Source organism: Piliocolobus tephrosceles, chromosome 16 (genome assembly GCF_002776525.5).
Source record: "Piliocolobus tephrosceles isolate RC106 chromosome 16, ASM277652v3, whole genome shotgun sequence".
Taxonomy (NCBI): domain Eukaryota; kingdom Metazoa; phylum Chordata; class Mammalia; order Primates; family Cercopithecidae; genus Piliocolobus; species Piliocolobus tephrosceles.
Genome location: NC_045449.1, coordinates 69,041,232 through 69,050,378, shown reverse-complemented (window position 1 = coordinate 69,050,378; position 9,147 = coordinate 69,041,232). Strand labels below are relative to the sequence as shown.

Below are 9,147 nucleotides of genomic sequence, written 5' to 3'. Positions count from 1 at the left end.
CACTCCAGCCTGGGCAACAGAGTGAGACCCTGTCTCAATACATAAACACATACATATATATATATACGTACATAACACAAAAAATTAGCTGGACATGGTGGCACATGCCTGTAGTCCTGGCTACTTGGGAGGCTCAGGTGGGAGTATTACCTGAGCCTGGGAAGTCAAGGCTGCAGTGAGCTGAGGTCACTCACTCCAGCCTGGGTGACAAGAGTGAGACTCTGTCTCAAAAACAATAAAACAAACAAAGACAGTAGAAGTTTAGTTAATATTGGTGAAGAAAAGGAATGAATACGTCAAGCTTTTCTTTTCTTTTCTTTTTTTGGGACAGAGTCTAGCTCTGTCACCCAGGTTGGAGTACAGTGGCATGATCTCGGCTGACTGCAACCTCTGCCTTCTGGGTTCAAGCGATTCTCCTGCCTCAGCCTCCTGAGTAGCTGGGATTAAAGGCATGTGCCACCACGCCCAGCTAATTTTTGTATTTTTAGTAGAGATGAGGTTTCACCATGTTGGCCAGGCTGGTCTCGAACTCCTGACTTCAAGTGATCCACCTGCCTCGGCCTCCCAAAATGCTGGGATTACAGGCGAGAACCACTGCGCCTGGCTTGTCAAGCTTTTCAACAGCATACTGGATATTTCCACCTGCATGTCTCCTGGAATGCTGAATTCTGCATTTCCAAAAATGAGTCATCATCATGTTGGGGCTCAGAGACTGATACCCCAAACTATGCTCCTCTGGCATTCTGAGCACTTTTGAATGAAAGAAAATTGGAAGGATTTACAAGCTGCCTCAGAACCAAGGACTTTTTAAACTCTCGTTTCACCACCCCACGTGCATGCAGGGGCTGAAAGTTCCCTTAACTGACTGAGAAACCAAAAGAAATCCAATCGTGTACTTCTTTGGGAGCACATATACTAAAATTGGAATGATACGGAGATTAGCATAGGCCCTGAGCAAGAAGACATGCAAATTTGTGAAGGAATCCATTAAAAAAAAAAAAGAGTGGGCGCCGTGGCTCACACCTGTAATCCCAGCACTTTGGGAGGCCAAGGCGGGCGGATCACCTGAGGTCGGGAGTTCGAGACCAGCCTGACCAACAGGAGAAGCCCCATCTCTACTAAAAATACAAAATTTGCCAGGTGTGGTGGCACATGCTTGTAATCCCAGCTACTCGGGAGGCTGAGGCAGGAGCATCATTTGAACCTGGGAGGCGGAGGTTGCGGTGAGCCGAGATCGTGCCATTGCACTCCAGCCTGGGCAACAAGAGCGAAACTCTATCTCAAAAAAAAAAAAAAAATAGATGCAATTGTCTTAAAATTTCCTCCCTAGGACTCTCATCAAATAACCAGGAAATATTAACTACCAGAGAAGAGACAATACTAAAAGTTGTCACCACATGCAAACAGACTTTTCGTCTATTCTCCTGAGGACAGCTGAGATTATCTAGGAGACTTTATCTGCATAGTAAGACAACCTTTATTTCAGGAAGGTGCACCTCACCTTCCTGAAATTTGTCACAACCTCCAGCTCCCAGAGCTCAGAGGAACTCTGTCCTAGGCCACTGTCTGAGCTCATTCGTTTTACCTAAAAATCACTGACTACCTCTCAATATTGCTGACCTCCCCTCATCTCCCTCACCTCTATAAAGATGGTGCTCTTTAAGCTTCAGTCACCTGGCTCTTCTCTGAGTCTCATATTCTGTATAGCAACCATGCACATTGCATGTCAGTAAATTTGTATGTGCCTTTTCCTGTTAATCTATTTCCAGTTTATTTCAGCAGACTCAAACTGTAAGAGGGGAAGGGAAAAATTCCCTTCACCCCTACAATCATCTCCTCACCTGCCCTTCCCTGTTCTCTGTGCCCGTCCCCTCCAGTCAGCTATGCCTCTTGACTGGCAAATTTCTGTGTTCTGCCCGTTACCCAGGCCCACACAAAACAAAAAACTGCAACTCTTCCCTCACATCTTCCTCTCTGCTGAGCAGCCAAGTCCCTCCCTTCCATTTCTAATTTTTTCTGGCTGCTATTTTAGAACAAAGTGGCATAGTGGGGGGAAAAAAACATGGATTTTAGAACAAGACAGGCCTTAGTCCAAATCTTAGGTCTACTATATTTTGGTTTCCTCGGGTAAATTACTAACCTCTCTAAGGCTTAGTTTCCAAGTCTATAAAATGGGGATATTGCCCACCCTGTGGAGGTGCTATGATTTAGGTATGCATCAAGTGGTAAATAGAGGGTCCTTTTGTTATTTTCACCTCATATCAGACATCTCCTGCTCAGAAACCTTCAGAGGTTGCCCATCACTTGACTATGACACCTGAGCCATGCATTTTGCATTTTGGCCCTCTGTCTCATTACTCTTCCCCCCAGTTCCTGGGCTCGGACTAATCAAAAACATTGGTTGATGGCCAGGAGTGGTGGCTCACACCTGTAATCCTAGCAGTTTGGGAGGCCGAGGCAGGTGGATCACCTGAGGTCAGGAGTCGGAGACCAGTCTGGCCAACATGGCGAAACCCCGTCTCTACTAAAAATACAAAAATTAGCCGGGTGTGGTGGCGGGCTGCTGTAATCTCAGTTACTTGAGAGGCTGAGGTGGGAGAAGGTGGAGCTTGCAGTGAGCCAAGATCGCGTGCCATTGCACTCCAGCCTGGGCAACAAGAGCGAAACTCCGTCTCCAAAAAAAAAAAAAAAAAAAGTGACTGATTCCATTACTCTTTCCTCTTTCCTCCCTGCTTTCACTTCGTCGTTCAAACCAAATCCTTCTTGATTAGTTCATCACCAAGTACTGGCTCCCTCCTCAGCCATCTCTATGTGTATTTCAGTGGCACTTGGGGCCAAACTACCTGTCTTACAGATTAGGCAACTCTAGATTACAAAGCACTGAAAGCAGGGGCTTTATCTGGTTGGCCTTTTACCCTCCAGAGCCCCTTGCACACAGGTGATGCTCAATAAATACTTGGTGAAAGAACAATTCATTTCCTGTGTTTCAATGGGCTTGTTTTCTCTATAGAATCAGATGCTTGGTTATTCTCATCTCAGCGCTATTTTGTTGGCTTCCAGAAGGCACATTAACACTAGGTGTGTTCTGTTCTATCCTTTAATTGGAAGAGCTTTGGAAACTGAAAAACAAGAATTATTTCTCCAAGCCTCATCTTCTGCCACTCCCCCGTACTCACCGGCCTCATACAGGAATTGAACTACTTAGCACTGCACAGAACACGACTTTCTCTTTCACGCCTCCGTTCCTCTGTACTTAGCCTCTGTACTTACGTGCCATTCCCTTTCCCTGAAATGCCCTTACTCTGGCTTCTCTGCCTGGCAAATTCCTATTCATCCTCCAAGACTCAGCTCAGACATCGCCGCATCACGTCTGTGAAGGCTATTCTGCAATGGGCAGTGTAGCAGTCCCTCCTCCATCCTTTTATCTTCCTCAGCAACTCCAAATAATTATAACAGTACTTATGGCATTATTTGTTAATTTTTCTTCGACTTCCCTAGACCGTGAATTCCTTAAGGGCCAAGATTTCTGTTCTATACCCAGCACAGTGTTCAGTCTGTATTAGGCACACGATTCAATCAATGAGCAAACAAACTCACCAATCATTCCACACTGCAGAGTTTGTACGGACCGGATTCTCAAACACTTCAAGACCTGGTCCTCTATGTAGAGCGCTTCATGCTGGAAGATCTCTTCCTCCCCTCAGCCCTTATCCATCCAACTGCCTCGGTTTGGTAGAAGAGGAAAAGAAAGTGATTAGACGGGGGAAGAGTCCTTCAGGGCTAAGTTGTCATTTACCTGTTCTGGCACCGAGAGGGTTACGGCCACCCGGGGGCGGAGCCGTGCCGAGGCCACCTGCTGCGGGGCGGTCTGGCGCATGCGCCCTGGCAGCTAGCTGGTCCCCACCTGCGGGGGGCCCGGCGGTGAAGGAGCGCTTGCGCTCTGGGCCTTTTCCGCTGGGGGAAGTCTCGTGGGGGCGGGGCGGGGCGGGGCCTCGTGGAGAAGTTCTCGCGGGACACCGACGGGGAGCGGAAGCGAGGAGGCACTAGTGTTTCGGCGACCGGGCGGCGGCGTCTGTGTCAGAGGCTGTGGCTGTGCCTGTGTCTGTGGCGGTGACGGCGGCGGGAGCAAGCGCTGCCCTCGCGGAGCAGCCTCTGGGTCGCAGGCCGCTCGCAGCGTTGTGGAGGGGCGGGCCGGACGCTGAGCGGAACAGCTGCGCCACGGTGAGTGCGGGAGGCTGCGCTCGGCGCCGTTCTGGTGCCTCTTCCTCTCCGGTCTGCAGCGGGAGTGGGCCCCGGGGGAACCGGGACCGGCCCTGGGGTTCGGGTCGGGGCGGCGAGGCTCGGGACGTGGAGCGGAATCCCTAGGGCTCCGGACTCTACGTTTCCCCTTTTGGGGCGCTTCCTTCCTGGGGACAGTCCTCCTCCGGCTCTCTGCTCTGTGCAGTCCTGGAGTCCAGGGGAAGAGGTCGGGGCTCCCTGGCGAAGTCCCCTGCCTTCATCGGGAGGGTTTGCACGGAAGGTGCCCGGGAAGCCCAGGCGGGCAGAACGCCGGCTGAGTCAGTCCGCCCGAGCCCGGCGGCGGGGGACTTGGTGTGGGTTGCAGCTGTGGTGATTGATGTGCTTTCGACCTGCACGGCAACCACGTCACCATCTCTTGGCGTCTTTGGGCTTAATTTTGTGCGGGAATCCACCTTGGGGTAGAACGTTGGCTGCTGGAGCCGGGGTAGATAACCTTTATTCTGACACTTAAAAAAAAAAAAACCCAACTATTTGAAAAATATTTGTCAAGAAAAATTCAATAGCAGCAGGTTGGACTGCACCGAGGAAGGATTGCGGCGAGAGCGGGCGCTGGTAATTTTCATTTGCAGCGCGCCGTCTCTGTGATTGTAAGCCACATGTGAGTTATGGCTTGTTTAGAAAGTTTTTCAAGGCTGGCTTCAAACGCTATGAAAGTGCAGTTTGCAGGGGACTGAAGTGCACTTGAGGTCTATCTCCTCTTGATGTTGTTGACTTTCAGAAATGTCAGACACATGAGAGAAATTAGCATTAGTCTCTTTTGGCTTTCTTACCTCTCTTTCACTTAGTACTTCTCCAGTTATGTCCTTCCTTCCCTACTTCTGTCCATTCCACTAGGGACACGAAATGCTTGTGTAATGCAAGTCATTTGTCCCTTCCTCCCCCCATCACCCTCTTTTTTTTTTTTTTTCTCTTATCTACTTCCCCTTCCTCCTTGTAGTCCCCACTCTGGCGTAATTTTTCGAAGTTTCTTCCCTGTCGTGCTGTTCGTTTTCTCTCATTTCAATATTCTTTTTTCTCGGAAAGAGACTCCCTTTCCTGCTTTCGTTCCTTTACTTTTGCGCGTCCCATGCGTTCCCTGCAGTCAGCCAGAAGGGTTGCTAGAGAGGCTAAAGTCCCCTCTCTGAGAACAGGGAGGCTCTAAAGATTGAATTAATCCCTAAGAAATCAATCCTGCCACTAGGTCACAAGTGTGGTTTGCTTGTGTTATTTTTGTGTTTTAGTCTTTTTCTTTTAAGATTATGCTTTTGTGCCTGCTTATGCCTTCTTCTAGTATGTCTTTATAATAGTAAGGAAGATTGGGTCGGCTCAGAGCTTACGTGACTTTTTTTTTTTTTTTTTTTTTTAAGGCAGAGTTTCGCTCTCTCTAGGCTGCAATGCAATGGTGTGATCTCGGCTCACTGCAACCTCCACCTCCTGGGTTAAAGTGATTGTCCTGCCTCAGCCTCCCGAGTAGCTGGGATCATAGGCGCCCACCACCACACCCAGCTAATTTTGTATTTTTAGTAGAGATGGGGTTTCACTATGTTGTCCAGGCTGGTCCTGAACTCCCGACCTCAGGTGATCCACCCGCCTTGGCCTCCCAAAGTGTTGGGATTACAGGCGTGGGTCACTGCGCTTGGCCAGAGTTAATTCTTATAATCAGCTTTCTCCTACTAAACACAAGCATTTATTTATTTATTTATTTTATTTTAATTTATTTTTTTGAGACAGAGTCTTGCTCTGTCGCCCAGGCTGGAGTGCAGTGGTGCTATCTCGGCTCACTGCAGCCTCCACCTCCTGGGTTCAAGCGATTCTCCTGCGTCACCCTCCCGAGTAGCTGGGATTACAGGTGCTCGCCACCATGCCCGGCTAGTTTTTGTATTTTTGTAGAGACAGGGTTTCACCATGTTGGTCGGGCTGGTCTCGAACTCCTGACCTCAAGTGATCTGCCTACCTCAGCCTTGGGATTACAGACATGAGCCACTGTGCCTGGCATAAACTCAAACATTTAAATGTTTGAGGCACTTTACTTCGTCAGCAAGTTTTATTCAGATTTGAGAGGCTTACTGGGTTTTAAATACTACTAGTTCATGGTACTTAGAGATTCTTCTCAGTAATTGCTGTTATCATGTTGCATGTTGTGCATCAGAGTTCTAATTGTTACACATACAACAGAAGAGGAATGGATTTTGGAGAAATGCAGTGATACAGAATAGAGAGTCACCATGCCCTCCAGAGAGAAATTAATACTTACCTGCTTAATTCAGAGGAACTCTCCACCATTACTGAATGGCTTTTGAGAGTCTTTTTTTTTTTTTTTTTTTTGGTCAAAATTGCCTTTTTCCTAGTGGTACCAAGTGAATATGCATTATTTTCTTTTTTTTTTTTTTGAGACGGAGTGTCGCTCAGTCGCCCAGGCTGGACTGCAGTGGTGCGATCTCGGCTCACTGCAAGCTCGGCCTCCCGGGTTCACGCCATTCTCCTGCCTCAGCCTCCCGAGTAGCTGGGACTACAGGCACCCGCCCCCATGCCCGGCTAATTTTTGCATTTTTAGTAGAGATGGGGTTTCACCATGTTAGCCAGGATGGTCTCGATCTCCTGACCTCGTGATCCGCCCGCCTCGGCCTCCCAAAGTGCTGGGATTACAGGCGTGAGCCACCGCGCCAGCACATTATTTTCTTTCTTTCTTTCTTTTTTTTTTTTTGAGACGAATTCTCGCTCTTGTCGCCCAGGCTAAGGCTGGAGTGCAATGGCACGATCTTGGGTCACCGCAACTTCTGCCTCCTGGGTTCAAGCGAATCTCCTGCCTCAGCCTCCCAAGTAGCTGGGATTACAGACATACGCCACCACGCCTGGCTAATTGTGTATTTTTAGTAGAGACAGGAATTCTCCATGTTGGTCAAGCTGGTCTCGAACTCCTGACCTCAGGTGATCCATTCACCTCAGCCTCCCAAAGTGCTGGGATTACAGGTGTGAGCCACCGCACCCTGCCAGTATGCATTATTTTCATTTCATGCAAGGACATTGTAGTGCATTATCTGGAATGCAAATTTTAAAATCTGGTTAAGGCATCTTTATGGTATAGCAATGATGTAAAATTTAGTATCCATAAAAATCACTGGGGGATCTTTTTAAAATTAGGTTCTGGTAGAACTCCAGGATGTACCCCACAGTGAATCAGTCTCTGAATGGGCAGATTTTGATCCAGATGGTCTAAGGATCAAAACTGTTGTTACCGAATGTAGCCATAAATAATAAGACCGCTGTGCGGTTTTAAGTTATTCAAGTTAAAATTACATTTTTCTGTGTGTACACAAAGTCAGTATTTAGAATAGCCTAATGCAATGAATGACTATAAGCATGATTCATTTTTACATGTGTAAATTTTTTAGCATTCTTAGTACTGTGATGTGGAGTGATTTAACTTGAAATTTATACTTAATTGGGTCATTAATTTGCCTACCAGAAAATTCTTCTGAGTCTGTAGACTCAGACTACGGATTTTCCAACTTTACAGTGGTGTGAAAGCAATAGCACTCAGTAAAAACCGTACTTCTATTATCCATATAACTCTTGTTTTTCACTCTCAGTACCGTAGTCAGTAAAGTACAGGAGATATTCATCACTTTGTTATAGAATGGGCTTTGTGTTAGATGATTTTGCTCAACTGTAGGCTAATGTGTTTGGAGCACTTTTTTTTTTTTTTTTTTAGACGGAGTCTTGGTCTGTCTCCCAGGCTGGAGTGCAGTGGCCAGATCTAGGCTCACTGCAAGCTCCGCCTCCCGGATTTACGCCATTCTCCTGCCTCAGCCTCCCGAGTATCTGGGGCCACAGACGCCCGCCACCTCGCCCGGCTAGTTTTTTTGTATTTTTTCGTAGAGACGGGGTTTCACCGTGTTAGCCAGATGGTCTCGATCTCCTGACCTCGTGATCCGCCCGTCTCGGCCTCCCGAAGGCTGGGATTACAGGCTTGAGCCACCGTGCCCAGCCTTGGAGCACATTTAAGGTAAGGTAGGCTAGGCTAAGCTATGGTGTTTGGTAGGTTAGGTGTATTAAAATGCATTTTCAGTGTTAACGATATTTTCTTTTCTTTCTTTCTTTCTTTTTTTTTTTTTGAGACGGAGTCTCCCTCTGTCGCCCAGGCTGGAGTGCAGTGGCTGGATCTCAGCTCACTGCAAGCTCCGCCTGCCGGGTTTACATCATTCTCCTGTCTCAGCCTCCCAAGTAGGTGGGACTACAGACGCCCGCCATCTTGCCCGGCTAGTTTTTTTTATTTTTTTAGTAGAGACGGGGTTTCACCGTGTTAGCCAGGATGGTCTCGATCTCCTGACCTTGTGATCCGCCTGTCTCGGCCTCTCAAAGTGCTGGGATTACAGGCTTGAGCCACCGCACCCGGCCTTGGAGCACATTTAAGGTAAGGTAAGCTAGGCTAAGCTATGGTGTTTGGTAGGTTAGGTGTATTAAAATGCATTTTCATTGTTAACGATATTTTGTTTTCTCTTTTTTCTTTTTTTGAGAGGAAGTCTGGCTCTGTCGCCCAGGCTGGCGTGCAGTGGCCGGATCTAGGCTCACTGCAAGCTCCGCCTGCCGGGTTTACGCCCTTCTCCTGCCTCAGCTTCCCAAGTAGCTGGGACTACAGGCGCCCGCCATCTTGCCCGGCTAGTTTTTTATATTTTTTTAGTAGAGACGGGGTTTCACCGTGTTAGCCAGGATGGTCTCGATGTCCTGACCTTGTGATCCACCCGTCTCGGCCTCCCAAAGTGCTGGGATTACAGGCTTGAGCCACCGCACCCGGCTTTGGAGCACATTTAAGGTGAGGTAGGCTAGGCTAAGCTATGGTGTTTGGTAGGTTAGGTGTATTAAAATGCA

General features: G+C 48.0%; 1 protein-coding gene and 1 non-coding gene across 3 annotated transcripts in view; both read left to right on the top strand.

The window, feature by feature from the left end:
* Positions 1 to 892: 892 nt before the first annotated feature.
* LOC111542597 lies at positions 893 to 994 on the top strand. Its single transcript, XR_002731600.1, has one exon. It is a non-coding gene; the product is annotated as a U6 spliceosomal RNA (small nuclear RNA).
* A 3,005-nt stretch (positions 995 to 3,999) lies between these two features.
* The window catches only part of GRB2 (growth factor receptor bound protein 2), an 86,795-nt gene continuing 81,647 nt past the window's right edge, over positions 4,000 to 9,147 (top strand). The window contains exon 1 of one of the 2 annotated variants that reach the window (XM_023211827.1): positions 4,000 to 4,221. The gene's annotated coding sequence lies outside the window, so the exon portion shown is untranslated. Of the gene's footprint in view, positions 4,222 to 8,673; positions 8,693 to 9,147 lie in introns of those variants that run through there. The other variant, XM_026456804.1, reaches the window with a different exon arrangement.